A 17,328-nucleotide genomic window follows, 5' to 3' on the forward strand; every position below is an offset into this window, starting at 1 on the left:
GCACGATTATGTGCGGTATTGGTTTTGGTCTGAGGCATACTTGTTGATTAGTTATGACTTGCAGAGGTTGAGATCGGGGATGACTCGAGTAAGAAAATTTCTTAAATGCGGGTTATATTGCACTTTATGAAAATATGAAAAATCATGAAATGATTAAATTGTTATTTTGAAGGATGTAGTGCGCACGAAGTATGAATTTGATTGGTGGTGTTAAGGCGGGGTTACTTCTTTGGGGGCTGTTGTGCTAATGGGGCTCGTGTCTTTCGGCCCGTTTGGGCGGTGCAATTTAGATTTTAGCATAGTGGGTGACTTTCGAAAGGGTTCTAATGGATTCAAAATGTATATGTGTCAATTGAAAAGTTTTTGGAATTTATATATTGCCAGAATCGGTTATTTACACTGGATGGTTCCGGGACTTACGGTGATTCTGTATGACTATGGATTCTACATTTTAGTGAAAGAAAGGGAAAAAGGAACAATTTTAAGTCCACATAAGGTCTTTTCAGTGTCGGGGTCTCGGTTATGGTACTTTTGTGGTGCTTAAGAAGAATACAATGGCTTATGGGCCTTAGAGCGGTATGGTTTTATCTTAGGATGTCTTGTAGTGAGCTTTGGGTAAGGACAATAGTGTTCTAACAAGGAGAAGTGTCAACTTGAGGGTAATTCAGAAGAAACTCGAAGTAAATAGGACAATTGGGTAGTAGGCTAGACCAGTATGGTAATGGTATGCTCGGTTCTTTTGGGTAATTATGATGTGGTGAGACTTTACAGATGTTTTGGTGGCAATATTCTTGGGTTTGGTGACCTGCGTGGCTTGGTCGAGTTAGAGGAATTCAATTCTGATAGCTTGGTTATGTGCAAATAGATTTCAAAGTGTTCTTGATGGCTTTTACCATGGTTTAAGTTTGATATTTTCTACCGGTGTGGGGAACGTGTTATGTATTGTGATTTTCACATGGAATGAAGCAAGATAGAGGTTTCTAACTGACCGGGTATGTAATTTGCTGGTCTCAGAGTTGATAATGAGATTCTCGTATTTGTCACATGATAGCATGATAGATGTGGTGTGTTATGCGAGATTAAGATTTACATGTACAAGGTGACAGTTTATTCTTGAAGGGAAGGTCACGAATTCTGGATAGAATGGTCAGTTTCAGACATTTAGATTAATGTTATAACTTCTCGGTAATCCCTGAGAAGGGTGCGTATTTCAGAAGGTGCATTGTGTTTTGACTTACGGATGTACATCGATATTGTGGTACTACCTGGGTGATAGAATGTTGATATTCCAATTATCGTTATGCGGCACGAAAGAATTATGGAAGTACTCCTAGTGGGATGATCGTGCATAAAGGATGTGATAGTCATTTGAGTGCTGGAGTTGTGATCAGTTACGGTGGTTCATGTGTTCTATGAATTTGGGGGACTAGGAGTTCTCAAAAGCAAATTGTTGAGTATTTTATTTAAACTCAGTGAAGGCACTAATTGCGCTAATTTTTTGTTATAGTTGCGCGCCATGAGTGCGTACATATGGGAGGTTTGAGCCAAGTGTGGACATTGGGGCAAGTATTCATACTCGGAAGAAGGCTTAGGCAAAGATATGCCTAGAGTTGACTGTTAAGTGTAAAGTTATAAAGTTTCTCGTATTCGTACCTTTGTTGAGAACTACCTAGGCTATACTTGAGGTTTCAAAGAGGCTAATTCCCTGAATAACCTTGGTAGTTGCCATTTCTGCGTTAACCTGCTGAATTGAGTTATGATAGCACACTTTACACATGCCTACTCTGTGGCGTGTTATTTATACCAATCTAGAAGCATGAGAATCTTAATTCATTTATCATATACATGTGTACTTATTTGATTGCTCATGTCTGATATGCTTGGACTAGAGACATGTGACCATGCCATGCAGATTATATTATTGGCACGTGAGTTGTTCATGCGGATTCATATATTGATTTTATTGGCACGTGAGTTGTCCGTGCGGGTCCAGATATTGATACTATAGCACGTGAGTTGTCCGTGCGAGTGATGTTAATGTGAGCTCTAGAAGAGCTGGTTACTGTTATTAAATTCGTGTGTCTTGTTTCTACTATATATATAATGAGCTTATAGCATTGCAATTGGGGTGGTGCTTATTGAACTTGCAATACGGTTCTCTTTTTTGAGACATCTTCCATATTGGGTACAAGGTTGCGCAGTTATGGCTTGAGTTGTATTGGTGTGGCATGTTTGTGGGATAGTTGTGTTTAATAGTATATGGTCATTGGACCTAGAATGGGTACTATCAGATTTTATTACGGTATATTGGGAGGATAATATTGAAAGTCATCTTAGAAGGTGATTATGGTTCTGGTTGGGGCGAGAAAGCACCATGACTTGTTGATCTGATAAGGGGTTATGAGATTTCGCGTGTTTCTTTCATTATCAGCAGTGTATGAAGGTTTTAGGATGAGGTTTTGTTTGATATGGGGTTTAATACCAGTACTTGGTTGGTTTTCAATAGTTACTGTGATCGAGAATGGTGATGCGAGTATGTAAGTTGTGTAGTATGTTATACGATTATATCTGGAGTTATAGCTATGGCTTGATACAGTTTGTTCATACTTATACAGTGTATAGATATGAGATTCGGGTCTTGAAAAGAAATTCTAAATGTTGGAAATTAAATTCCAAGGTTTATGGACTAAGGTTGAAGTAATGATCTTCAATTACGTGGTATTGCATGGCCTATATAGAATAGGATGGCGTGGGATCACCCCCGGATATGTGCGTGATAAAGTGGAATAGCGATTCGAAGGTTTAGGAACAACTCTTGGCACGCAGTTTACATCACAGGTTTGGAGAGCAGTGCAGTGAGAAATAGGTACACAAGTTCAGTTGAGTACAACATTTCACCCTCAGACGGAGTGACAGTCCGAGCGCACTATTCAGATACTGGAGGATATGTTATGCGCTTGTGTTATAGATTTTGGGGGTTCTTGTGATAAATTTTTTCCACTTGCAGAGTTTTCTTACAATAACAGCTACCAGTTTAGCATTCAGATGGCTCTGTATGAGGCTTTGTATGAGAGACGGTGTAGATCTTTGGTGGGTTGGTTTGAGCCGGGTGAGGCTAGGCTATTAGGTACTGATTTAGTTTAGGATACCTTGGAAAGGTTAAATTGATTCAGGAACGACTTCGCACGGCACAGTCTAGACAGAAGAGTTATGCCGACCGAAAGGTTCGCGATGTTGCTTACGTGATAGGAGAGAAGGTACTACTCCGAGTTTCACCTATGAAGGGTGTTATGATATTCGGGAAGAAGGGCAAGTTGAGTCCTAGGTATATTGGACCTTTTGAAATACTTAAGAAGGTTGGAGATGTGGCTTATGAACTTGCTTTACCACCGAGTCTATCGGGTGTTCATCTAGTGTTTCATGTATCTATGCTCCGGAAGTATATCGGAGATCCGTCTCATGTTTTGGATTTCAACACGGTTCAGTTGGATGGTAATTTGGCTTATGATGTGGAGTCGATGGCCATCTTGGACCAGCAGGTCCGAAAGTTGAGATCAAAGGACATAACTTCGGTGAAAGTGCAGTGGAGAGGTCAGCCAGTTGGAGAAGCTACTTGGGAGACTGAGCGGGAGATGCGGATCAAATATCCACACCTATTTGAGACTCCAAGTATAATTCTAAACACGTTCGAGGATGAACGTTAGTTTAAGAGGGGGAGAATGTAACGAGTAAGCCGGTCGTTTTGAGTATTAAAACTTATTTCCCCCATTTACTACTCAATTTGTGCTTTACAGTTGTTATGTGACTTGCCGTGGTAATGGGTTCGAGTCCGGTAAGGTTTCGGAATGAATTGAGACACTTAGTCTCAAAGATGAAAGCTTAAGTTGAAAAGGTTGATCGGATGATTGACTTATGTGTAAACGACCCCCGGAATAGAGTTCTAATGATTCCAATAGCTCTGTATAGTGATTTTGGACTTAGGAGCGTATCCGAAAAATTATTTGGAAGTCCGTAGTTAAACTAGGCTTGAAATGGCTAAAATAGAAATTTAAATTGAAAGTTTGACCGAAGAGTTGACTTTTTTATATCGGAGTCAGAATCCGATTCTGAAAATTGGAATAGGTCTGTTATGTCATTTATGACTTGTGTGCAAAAATTTAGGTCAATCGGACTTGATTTGCTAGGTTTCGGCATCGAATGTAGGATGTTTCGACGTCGTTTCTTCAAAGATAAGTGGCATCACATTAATGAAATGGGATCCAAATTCAGGTTTGATTGAAGCAGGATTCATAGCAAAAAGAATCGTCGAATTCAAACATCGTATGAGAGAGTTATGCCCATTTCCGTGTCGGAAAATATTTTCCGTCGCCGCCAGCGCCCAGGGTAGTGTGGGGCACTAGCCTTCGTGCTGGAAATTGTTGGGGTCCTGGAAACTGCGCCACAGGCAGCGCCCCACGCTACCTGTGGCGCTCGAAAACATCAGAGGCATTATAAATGGGGTTTTTGGCCATTTTTGACATAAACATAGTTGGGGAGCTCGGTTTGGGGATTTTCAGAGGCAAACTTTACAAATTGGACTGGGGTAAGTGATCTTAACTTGATTTGGTCCGTTATTCATGAATCTAACATTATTTCCAGCACTTATTTCATGATTTGGGGGATTAGAATAGAAATTTTCCAAAAAATTTGATTTGAGGGTTTGAAGGTCGAATCGGAGTTGGAATATAGTAATTTTGTATGGTTGAACTCGTGGTTGAATGGGCGTTCATATTTTGTAACTTTTGTCGGGTTCCGAGACATGGGCCCCACTGTCGATATTTGAGTTAATTTCATATTTTATTATGAAATTTAGCATTTTCATATAGAATTGATTCGTATACCTCGTGTTGATTGTATCGAATTATTTTGACTAAGATTCGAGGCGTTCGGAGGCCGAATCGTGAGGAAAAGGCATATTGGAATAAATTATTGCTCGGATTGAGGTAAGTAGCAGTTCTAAATTTGGTCCTGAGGTATGAAACCCCGGATTATGTATTGTGTGATTGGTTATTAGGTAACGCATATGCTAGGTGACGGACGTGTGAACGTGCACCGTAGAAATTATAACTTGGTCAATTCCATTGAAATGTGTAGTTGAATAATCTGTTGGCATCCGTACATTTTTTCATGTATGTAGAGAAATTAATCTATAAATCATGTTTAAACTATATGTTGACATTGTTGGGATCCATATAGGTCGTGTACATGTTGAATTATGTGCTTAATTGTTGTTTCATACTCGGTCACGATTTTTATTCGCATATTACATTTCAGTCTCTCTTATTCATTATTGATGCATCATATCATTGTTGTTGGCTGCTTATCATGATTTGTGAGAGCCCGCGAGACTTGAAATGTTGATGACTGAGTGAGGCGGAGGGCCTAATTGTGAGGATATTTACGGGATTGGGCTGCACGCCGCAGCATGTTTTATTGATTTATGCCATGATTGGCTTGTTATAGCGCTTGGACTAAAGAGCACCTCCGGAGCATGTACACACCCCTAGTGAGCGCATTTACCTAGTGAGTGCGAGTGCCGAGTGTTGATGATTGGGAGGAATGAGTGACTGTGAGGAAAGAGTGACTGTGAGGTTGGAGTGAATGGGAGGATTGAGTGACTTTTACTTTGAGAGGATGCATTGATTTCATTATTGCTGCATTTCAATTGTCATATATCACTGTTTTGAAAATTTCTGAAAGACATTATCCTCTGTTTCAGTCGAAGTTGATATGAAATTACTGTGGAATTTTAAATGTTGAACTTGAGAGCATGCCTACTCTTTTATGTTGGAAATTACTGTATTTGGACCTAGATGTGAAGCGCGACACTATTTTCAATTCTTATTTACTATTGTTACATACTGAGTTGGTGTACTCATACTACACCATGCATTTCGTGTGCAGATCCAGGTGATCTCGGACACAGTAGTGTTGATTCTTTCGCACAGTTAATTTTTCGAAGATTCAGAGGTAGCTGCCGTGTTTCACATACATTGTCTCTCACTATTATAGACCGTATTTTCCAGACTTGTGATGTATAGATGCTCATGTACTGAGTGTAACTATTTTGTGAGTGTATTTTTTTTAATATTTGTGGAATTTTCTCTAAAATTTAATTATTATATTTTCAGTATTTAAAAAAAACTTATGTCCTTAAAGTTATACAATTGACTCATATATGCCCTTTTCTAAACGTAATTCACCCAAACTAATTAACTCTTTCGTTAATTGTATTAAAGTGTATTACACACAAGGGCATATTTGGACCTTTGCCCTAATATTAAAAACCTAGGGGCTTGGAAAGTTAATATACTAATTGTATAAAAATTGTTAATGTAGGGTATTTGGAAAAACTAATAAACATAGAGAAAATTGGTAATAAAGTCTTTATTATAGTATTACTAGGAAAAAATGTCAATAGAGAATAAGGCGAAATTCGACCTTGTCACCAAATCCTTCTTACACACCTGTTACACATCACACGCGTGTGTAACACATAAAACAAGCACATGAAAAGCTAAAAATCATGTCGTAGGAGGGAGGGAAAATCCTCAAATTTAGTTTTTTTAATTTTTCCCTTTTTTAAATAATTTCGATTTCAAATAAAAGAAAATTGAAAAACTAATAAACATAGAGAAAATTGGTAATAAAGACTTTATTAACATAGAGAAAATTGGTAATAAAGTCTTTATTATAGTATTTCTAGGAAAAAATGTCAATAGAGAATAAGGCAAAATTTGACCTTGTCACCAAATCCTTCTTACACACCTGTTACACATGTAACACATAAAACAAGCACATGGAAAGCTAAAAATCATGTCGTAGGAGGGAGGGAAAATCCTCAAATTTAGTTTTTTTAATTTTTCCCTTAAAAATTGGTGGGTTGGTGGGTTGGTTTGAGCCGGGTGAGGCTAGGCTATTAGGTACTGATTTAGTTCAGGATGCCTTGGAAAGGTTAAATTGATTCAGGAACGACTTCGCACGGCACAGTCTAGACAGAAGAGTTATGCCGACCGAAAGGTTCGCGATGTTGCTTACGTGATAGGAGAGAAGGTACTACTCCGAGTTTCACCTATGAAGGGTGTTATGACATTCGGGAAGAAGGGCAAGTTGAGTCCTAGGTATATTGGACCTTTTGAAATACTTAAGAAGGTTGGAGATGTGGCTTATGAACTTGCTTTCCCACTAGTCTATCGGGTGTTCATCTAGTGTTTCATGTATCTATGCTCCGGAAGTATATCGGAGATCCGTCTCATGTTTTGCATTTCAGCACGGTTTAGTTGGATGGTAATTTGGCTTATGATGTGGAGCCGATGGCCATCTTGGACCAGTAGGTCCGAAAGTTGAGATCAAAGGACATAACTTCGGTGAAAGTGCAGTGGAGAGGTCAGCCAGTTGGAGAAGCTACTTGGGAGACTGAGCGGGAGATGCGGATCAAATATCCACACCTATTTGAGACTCCAAGTATAATTCTAAACACGTTCGAGGATGAACGTTAGTTTAAGAGGGGGAGAATGTAACGAGTAAGCCGGTCGTTTTGAGTATTAAAACTTATTTCCCCCATTTACTACTCAATTTGTGCTTTACAGTTATTATGTGACTTGCCGTGGTAATGGGTTCGGGTCCGGTAAGGTTTCGGAATGAATTGAGACACTTAGTCTCAAAGATGAAAGCTTAAGTTGAAAAGGTTGATCGGATGATTGACTTATGTGTAAACGACCCCCGGAATAGAGTTCTAATGATTCCAATAGCTCTGTATAGTGATTTTGGACTTAGGAGCGTATCCGAAAAATTATTTGGAAGTCCGTAGTTAAACTAGGCTTGAAATGGCTAAAATAGAAATTTAAATTGAAAGTTTGACCGGAGAGTTGACTTTTTTATATCGGAGTCAGAATCCGATTCTGGAAATTGGAATAGGTCTGTTATGTCATTTATGACTTGTGTGCAAAAATTTAGGTCAATCGGACTTGATTTGCTAGGTTTCGGCATCGAATGTAGGATGTTTCGACGTCGTTTCTTCAAAGATAAGTGGCATCACATTAATGAAATGGGATCCAAATTCAGGTTTGATTGAAGCAGGATTCATAGCAAAAAGAATCGTCGAATTCAAACATCGTATGAGAGAGTTATGCCCATTTCCGTGTCGGAAAAGATTTTCCATCGCCGCCAGCGCCCAGGGTAGCGTGGGGCACTAGCCTTCGTGCTGGAAATTGTTGGGGTCCTGGAAACTGCGCCACAAGCAGCGCCCCACGCTACCTGTGGCGCTCGAAAACATCAGAGGCATTATAAATGGGGTTTTTGGCCATTTTTGACATAAACATAGTTGGGGAGCTCGGTTTGGGGATTTTCAGAGGCAAACTTCACAAACTGGACTGGGGTAAGTGATCTTAACTTGATTTGGTCTGTTATTCATGAATCTATCATTATTTCCAGCACTTATTTCATGATTTGGGGGATTAGAATAGAAATTTTCCAAAAAAATTGATTTGAGGGTTTGAAGGTCGAATCGGAGTTGGAATATAGTAATTTTGTATGGTTGAACTCGTGGTTGAATGGGCGTTCATATTTTGTAACTTTTGTCGGGTTCCGAGACATGGGCCCCACTGTCGATATTTGAGTTAATTTCATATTTTATTATGAAATTTAGCATTTTCATATAGAATTGATTCGTATACCTCGTGTTGATTGTATCGAATTATTTTGACTAAGATTCGAGGCGTTCGGAGGCCGAATCGCGAGGAAAAGGCATATTGGAATAAATTATTTCTCGGATTGAGGTAAGTAGCAGTTCTAAATTTGGTCCTGAGGGTATGAAACCCCGGATTATGTATTGTGTGATTGGTTATTAGGTAACGCATATGCTAGGTGACGGACGTGTGGGCGTGCACCGTAGAAATTATGACTTGGTCAATTCCATTGAAATGTGTAGTTGAATAATCTGCTGGCATCCGTACATTTTTTCACGTATGTAGAGAAATTAATCTATAAATCATGTTTAAACTATATGTTGACATTGTTGGGATCCATATAGGTCGTGTACATGTTGAATTATGTGCTTAATTGTTGTTTCATACTCGGTCACGATTTTTATTCGCATATTACATTTCAGTCTCTCTTATTCATTATTGATGCATCATATCATTGTTGTTGGCTGCTTATCATGATTTGTGAGAGCCCGCGAGACTTGAAATGTTGATGACTGAGTGAGGCGGAGGGCCTAATTGTGAGGATATTTACGGGATTGGGCTGCACGCCGCAGCATGTTTTATTGATTTATGCCATGATTGGCTTGTTATAGCGCTTGGGCTAAAGAGCCCCTCCGGAGTGTGTACACACCTCTAGTGAGCGCATTTACCTAGTGAGTGCGAGTGCCGAGTGTTGATGATTGGGAGGAATGAGTGACTGTGAGGAAAGAGTGACTGTGAGGTTGGAGTGAATGGGAGGACTGAGTGACTTTTACTTTGAGAGGATGCATTGATTTCATTATTGCTGCTTTTCAATTGTCATATATCACTGTTTTGAAAATTTCTGAAAGACATTATCCTCTGTTTCAGTCGAAGTTGATATGAAATTACTGTGGAATTTTAAATGTTGAACTTGAGAGCATGCCTACTCTTTTATGTTAGAAATTACTGTATTTGGACTTAGATGTGAAGCGCGACACTACTTTCAATTCTTATTTACTATTGTTACATACTGAGTTGGTGTACTCATACTACACCATGCATTTCGTGTGCAGATCCAGGTGATCCCGGACACAGTAGTGTTGATTCTTTCGCACAGTTGATTTTTCGAAGATTCAGAGGTAGCTGCCGTGTTTCACATACATTGTCTCTCACTATTATAGACCGTATTTTCCAGACTTGTGATGTATAGATGCTCATGTACTGAGTGTAACTATTTTGTGAGTGTATTTTTTTTAATATTTGTGGAATTTTCTCTAAAATTTAATTATTATATTTTCAGTATTTAAAAAAAACTTATGTCCATAGAGTTATACAATTGACTCATATATGCCCTTTTCTAAACGTAATTCACCCAAACTAATTAACTCTTTCGTTAATTGTATTAAAGTGTATTACACACACAAGGGCATATTTGGACCTTTGCCCTAATATTAAAAACCTAGGGGCTTGGAAAGTTAATATACTAATTGTATAAAAATTGTTAATGTAGGGTATTTGGAAAAACTAATAAACATAGAGAAAATTGGTAATAAAGTCTTTATTATAGTATTACTAGGAAAAAATGTCAATAGAGAATAAGGCAAAATTCGACCTTGTCACCAAATCCTTCTTACACACCGGTTACACATCACACGCGTGTGTAACACATAAAACAAGCACATGAAAAGCTAAAAATCATGTCGTAGAAGGGAGGGAAAATCCTCAAATTTAGTTTTTTTAATTTTTCCCTTTTTTAAATAATTTCAGTTTCAAATAAAAGAAAATTGAAAAACTAATAAATATAGAGAAAATTGGTAATAAAGACTTTATTAACATAGAGAAAATTGGTAATAAAGTCTTTATTATAGTATTACTTGGAAAAAATGTCAATAGAGAATAAGGCAAAATTCGACCTTGTCACCAAATCCTTCTTATACACCTGTTACACATGTAACACATAAAACAAGCACATGGAAAGCTAAAAATCATGTCGTAGGAGGGAGGAAAAATACTCAAACTTAGTTTTTTTAATTTTTCCCTTTTTTAAATAATTTCGGTTTCAAATAAAAGAAAAAAACATAACTCATGTATTCCTTCTCAAAACCACAGCGTTTCCTCATGGGTTTCATCTTCTTCGCCAATCCCCACCCTATCTGCTCTTGTTTTGTCTCTCCAACCCCGAAGACTAAAAAGAACAAAGGAACTTTTGAGTCTTGTAAAAATCACCATTATTGACATTTTGGAAAAACTTAAAAATTTAATTGGAGCTTGTTGATTTTGGCGTTTCAGGACCTAAAAATTAGTTTGAATTCATGATTATGATTGAGTTAAAATTTGCTTTAATCATGCTTTGGGTTTGAGCTTTAATCTGAAATTCGTATGCAGGGTTTTTTCTTTTATGCATTTTTCTTTTTTTCTTTGGGAACATTAGAAGGATGTTTTGGGACAAAGGTTTTTTCAGTTTTTTCCTTTATTTATGAAACGTGGTGGCTGCTAATTAAGGGGTGCAATAGAAATCTTTAAGCATACGTGGTCAAACTTTAAAGTGCAACAATAAAACTTGGGTTTTATTTGACAAATATATATTTAAACATAAATTTTACCTACATTTTAGTCGAATCCCAAATCTCAATGATATGACAACTGAAATGCAGCAATGTAGCTAAATCCCAAATCACACTGATCTGTAGTCTACATTTAAAAAAAGTAATGTCCTTTAATATTAGTTTATGTTAGCGATGGTGTTAAAGATTAAAGAGTGGTCTGTTGGTGTTTAACCTTTTGGAGCTACTTCTTTGTATAATCCGCTCGACATCTCAAGATAAGTACACTACCATAATCAAGGTTGGTTTGCTATTGTTAAATTGTTAATCATCGGACTATATCTGGCAATGCCCCGCAAGCCGTAAGCAGTGAATACTCCAGGAAAAAAAGTAAACATAGGAAATATGTGATCTCGAGACTGTCTAATGGTGTAGAACTTATGGCATAGGAAATTGCTCAGCTGAATTTGCTAAACTGCTAAAACAGTATGAGCTAAACACCTAAAACAGCTGTTATCTTCAACTTTGGACACAAGCATTAATCAGTAGACATCTAGCACAACAAAAACAATAGTATCTAGAATAAATATGTATCATCGTTTACTGAACCATTCCATCATGAAAATGGTCAAGTGGTTCACCCAATAACAATGCAATTCTGATTTCCCTGACGTTTACGAGAGACCAATTCACAAATAAGGCAATTGATCCCTGCTTTTATCATCAGGTTTTGTAACTCGGACTTTAAAAATAAATAACCATTTAATAGACAAAGCTCAGAAGCCAAGCGTAACAAGTGAATTTCATCGAAGATCCAAGCTGATCCAAGCTTAAATTAGATCTTCTTACGTGTTAGCAACTCATCATCGCCTAATAAAGGAGGAAAATTAACACAAATAATTTGGCTACTTTTAATTTGAAGGAATGCTTAGCAAAAAAAGCAGAACACCCTCCAATCGTGATAAGCAGCTTTTTGTAGGCACCGTGCAAAAGGTAGTTTTTTATAGAAATAAATAAACCCCCGTTGTCTGAGAAGTGCCTGTCCTCCTCCAATAATCAAAATTATACAGAAATTCTGAAAACAATTTTAATGTACCAAAAAATATTGTGTCATGAAATAATAATGAATCTCATGGGTCTTCATTTTGGATATTGGTTTATTTAGGCTTCATGCGGCAGACGGGTTACCATTAACTGGTACTTGCTGCTGACTCTTTTGTGAAGCCATTTTTTTACATTACAATCAAAATCATATAATATAAAAACAAAAAGATTTCGGTTTGCATATATTTATACCTAAATATAGTTGAAAAAATGATGCATTTAGGGAAGCTAATCTACCTAATATTGTTCGAAAACAGAATGAAGATATAAAATTAGTGGGGAAAATAGAGAGTAAGAGGAAAACTAGTTACCGACAACAATCAAAACTTGAAGAGGAGCAGACTTAGCAGATAGGTTGTTCAGGCGGAGCAAAGGAAAAGAAACGGCAGCCAATTTAAGTGGAGTGGCATTGGTGACCGACTGATGTTTATTTTTGTGTAGGCTTACTCCTGTATATATAGTGTTTACAAGAAAACCCTAATACGAAGAAAAGCTTTATAATTGCAATGAAGGACAAAACTTTTGCAGGTCTTACATATTGCAACAGCTGTTATGTTGGTAGTGGTTAGGGTTGTGCATAATTTGGTAAATACCGAATTATCGTATCGAAATCGAAAATTTTTATATTTGTTATTCGATATTTTGGTATTCGGTATGGTATTTGGTTTAATTTTTAAAAAAAATTAGCATTAGGTATGATATTTGGTATTTTAAAATAAAATAACTGAAATATCGATATTGTACCGAAATATATATTATATTGCACAATACATATATTATTAATTATAACATAAATATAAAAAAATAAAATTTTATTTTCTTTTATTCTCTAAGTTCATCAATTAACTCTAAACAAGTAATAAGACATTTTTAATGATCAAATTTATTCTTTTATGTACACTTTTCACTCTCTGGGTTGATATTTACTGATTTTGGACAAAATTTATTTCAACAAACGTTTTTAATTTTGTACTTTTGAGTACTTTAATTAAAAATATTACATTCTATGACTCTACGCACTTGTTAGTATTCAAATCGAATAAACCGAAATTACCGAACCAAATAAACTGAAACCAAAAGGAGAAAAATCGAATCATGCCGAATTTAATTAGGTACGGTATTGGTATAGCATTGTAAGAAACCGAATACCAAAAATACCGAACCGAAATATCTAAATATTATACTGTACCGACCGACGAACACCCCTAGTAGTGGTTCAGAGGCCCACCTATGTCATGTATGAAAGAAGAATTTGAGCAAATGACCCTCAACTTTGGTCAAATCAGCTTTTAATTTTTTATATAATTTTTTTAATGTTTGGCAAAGTTAAAGAGTATTTAAAATAAGTTAAAAATATCTTAAAACAAGCTAAAAGAAATAATCTGGACAGCCACAACTTTTATTGTTTTTTTACTAAAAAATTATTTCTAGTGAAAAATTATTTTTTAAGCCAATTCAAATGGCTCTAAACCTTACTCAAGCGTTTCATAGAACTTCTATTTTTCAAGCTTTGCTAATAAATTGTTTCTGTGGGCTAAAGAGCAATTATCTTATCTCATCCATGTTCCTTTGATCTTTTTATGTAAAAACACAATAATTGTGTTTCGACTATTTGAACATTAAAATCGAAAAGAATGAGTTATGTGCGTAGAAAATTTAAAGTGGTTGAAGTGAGCGGGTAATGTTCTATTGCGCTTATATTATTTATCCTTAATGATTTATGTTGTTTGGTTGAGAAAATTTAAAGATTATCATTGTTGGATTTTAATGAACTTGAAAAATATGTCGAAGAAGAAATAGTAGATCTATTAATTTCGTTTTGGGTTGAATGTAACCAATGAAAATAAAAAATTGGTATTAGAAAATTGAATATCAACTTTGGAGTCATTTGAAGTTTATTTTAATCAATTTTAAATAACAAATATGTTGGTAAAACTTTTATACAAACAAGATATGACGATCCATTCATCACACCTTTTGGTGATTATTAGGATTTGTGAACTATTATTTTATCAAAGTAATGATAATTTGTACTACAATCATGAGATCAATTAGGACATATGAGTAGGACTTGTAACAAGGCAAGTTTTGTCAATCTATCAAAAGTCGTGCAACCTAATTCTGATTCGAAAGCTATTTTTGCTAAACTAATTTTAATAAGATCAAAACTTAAACAGTAAAACCACCCCTTATAAATTGGGTTGTTATTGCCATGCAATTTCACTTATATATTAAGCCCAATCCATTTTAGAGGAGTTGGTAAAAAGAAATTATATACTAAAGTGGCTAGAATTGAGGGTCAGTTGACTAAGTTCACTTGGTAAAATTTTTGCCAGCGGAGCGTATTGATATCTCGACAAGAATAAAAACTTAGTTACTGTGTTTGAGGTACTTCACATTCAAAATATACGGTAATTACCAAACAGAGATCCTTTAATTTCGCCTTCTTCCTATATGTTCGAGTTGCGACTCAAATTTTCAATCCATAACAATGAATTCCTTAGTTTAATTCGGAAGATTCTTGAAATTAAATTTGATGATGCTTCAATCTCTCTTTGTATTTCATCACGAGCTAAACAACAAATAAGTTTGGCCTAGAGGATGTAGTGAGTTCATCATCAAAAATCAAAACATCCCCTCAAATTCCTGAAAAGATTCCATCCAAACCATTAAGAATTGCATTGGCCTGTGATCTTGGTCAATCTTTGGATGGTTGAACTCTCTATAGAACACTTGTGACTACAATCTCTATAGATATATAAATTTGGGAATGATATGTGACATTTCTGTATAGCGGCTTTCATATTTATTTTATTTTTGTTTTGTTGATTTTTTTCTTTTATTTCACTCATTCACTTCATCTATTTCTAACAATATTTTATCAGTCCACTACCCAGAATAATAAATGGCCCAAAACATTAAGCCCAATAGTCGTTTAGTTTTTTCCTTTGACAATAAAAGTCCATAAAGCCGTTTGGTTTTCTTTTAACATACCCCACGTTTTGAGCGACTCTTTCCTCAAAGGTGAGAGCTTCATCCCAAGATAAAATTTTCAATCTTTCTTTGGTTTGTGATATGGTATAGCCGTTTGGTTTTTTCAACTATCTTCTCCTAATAATTCTCTATTCATCCTCATAATTTTCTATTACAATGATATTTAATGTATATTAATTTCGAGTATTAAATTGATAATTAATCTTGTGCCTATTGATACTCCTGTTTAGATTGGTGATGAATGTTGCGCATGTTATAACTTGCTTACTTTCTCTTACTTTTCATAATTTTATTAGAATGTCATACTCTTTTTTTTAGAGTTGGGTCTTCGCAAGGATGATTGGTTGATAAGGGTTAGAATTTGTAAAATGTAGGATTCTTTTAATCCCAAGAAAAATGGAGAGTTGATTGGCTTAGATATGATATTCATTGACGAAAAGGTAGCTACATGATTTGTATACTTTTATATATAGATTTTGTTTGTGGCTTTTAATTTCAAAATACTTATCTCTTTTCTTTTATTAGCAAAACTTGATACATGCTACAATCAACAAGAAACTATATAACAAGTTGAGTGAAGGTTTTTTTTTTCTATTATCAAGAAGTTCAAAGTTGTTAAAAATAGTGGTTGACATAGGCCTGTTGAAAGTACTTTTAAAATTAATTTCTTACTTAAAACTGTCGTCAAGAGTCTAGATTAAGATATTGTTAATATTCCTATAAACGGATTTTTGTTTATCAAACCAGGTATGATTGACTTAAGGATGAACAATAATACTGTGTTATCAGGTATAATTATTATATTTTTTTTAATATTCTTTTATATATCCATGTAATTCTGAAATACTTTATGCTCTTCATTTGTAGATGTGGTGTGTTGTTTGTGCAGAGTTTGAGATATGGAGATTGCTGGCTCGAGGTGGAAAAAAGGGATATCCAAATTATTATTGATTAGTGAGTCGCTTGTCATTTTATGTTTATTTAATTTGTAAATCATCCAGAACGTTTGTTTCCTATTATGTTTCAGTACCTCTTCCTCAAATGTGCTCCCTTGGTAGAGTAAATTCTTTTAAACAGATATGTTAGTTTTGTTCGGGAAAAGTGGGTTTCCTGTCTTTTTAAACCAATATTGCCTAAACTGAAAAAAACCACCTTCTTTTTTACCAATTAGTCTATTGCATATATCTTTTGATTATATTTGGATGAATCATATGAATTTTCCTCTATTAAAGTCTGATCCATCTTTTTCTTGTAGTTCTATCAAATCAAAAATTACTTTATGGGAAGCATCTGGTGAGAAATTCGATTCTTATTTGTATAAGAAGGATTTTTTCCCGTACGTCGTGATAGTAACCACCACAATAGTTAAGGAATTCTATGGTAATTATTTTAAATTTAATGATTGAAGTTATATATTCTAATACTTTGAATACTAGAATAAAGCTATTTATTATTGCATTCATCGTCAATAGGTAAGGTTAGTTTCGCCACCACCTACACAAACAAAATAGTAAATCTTGATGTAGACTACATAACTTCTTTGATCCAAAAGTTTGCAACCACGTGTGCTGGAGTACAAACTATTGAATGCTCTAATGTTAATAGCATTCCGATGGAGGAAGAGATATTTTTGAACATGATGAACGTCAAGGACTTGTTGGATTGTGACTCGAGTCCTGAAATAGAAGTTCTTTTTCTGTTTTGCTTCTTAAGTTTTATGTTTCTCAAAATTACAAGATGTTTCTAATATATGTATATATTAAATGGTAGAAATACATTGTTACCATAAGGGAAAGATTATAGAAATAGATAACTTTTTTTGTTGGTACTATATTTCATGCAATACGTGCTCACAGAAGATTGTACCTGCAAATGGTGTCTATAATTATCATATCTGCAACAAAGAATGCAAGTTATTTTTGGTGAAGTAAGGAACCAATTTGTAGTGTAAATTTGATTCATGTTGTTATTTAAATTAACTG

At 35.5% G+C, this 17,328-nt stretch overlaps 1 long non-coding RNA gene and 2 other non-coding genes across 3 annotated transcripts; all 3 read right to left on the reverse strand.

Moving 5' to 3' along the window:
- Positions 1 to 11,107: 11,107 nt before the first annotated feature.
- On the reverse strand, positions 11,108 to 12,775 carry LOC142177570 (uncharacterized). The gene is made up of 2 exons (XR_012706112.1): positions 12,664 to 12,775; positions 11,108 to 12,118 (listed from the first exon to the last, which is right to left on the reverse strand). It is a non-coding gene; the product is annotated as an uncharacterized LOC142177570 (long non-coding RNA).
- Positions 11,835 to 11,969, reverse strand: LOC142177878 (small nucleolar RNA snoR74). Its single transcript, XR_012706420.1, has one exon. It is a non-coding gene; the product is annotated as a small nucleolar RNA snoR74 (small nucleolar RNA).
- On the reverse strand, positions 12,020 to 12,121 carry LOC142177857 (small nucleolar RNA R24). Its single transcript, XR_012706402.1, has one exon. It is a non-coding gene; the product is annotated as a small nucleolar RNA R24 (small nucleolar RNA).
- Positions 12,776 to 17,328: the final 4,553 nt, after the last annotated feature.

Source organism: Nicotiana tabacum, chromosome 23 (assembly GCF_000715075.1).
Source record: "Nicotiana tabacum cultivar K326 chromosome 23, ASM71507v2, whole genome shotgun sequence".
In the NCBI taxonomy this organism is placed as follows: Eukaryota; Viridiplantae; Streptophyta; class Magnoliopsida; order Solanales; family Solanaceae; genus Nicotiana; species Nicotiana tabacum.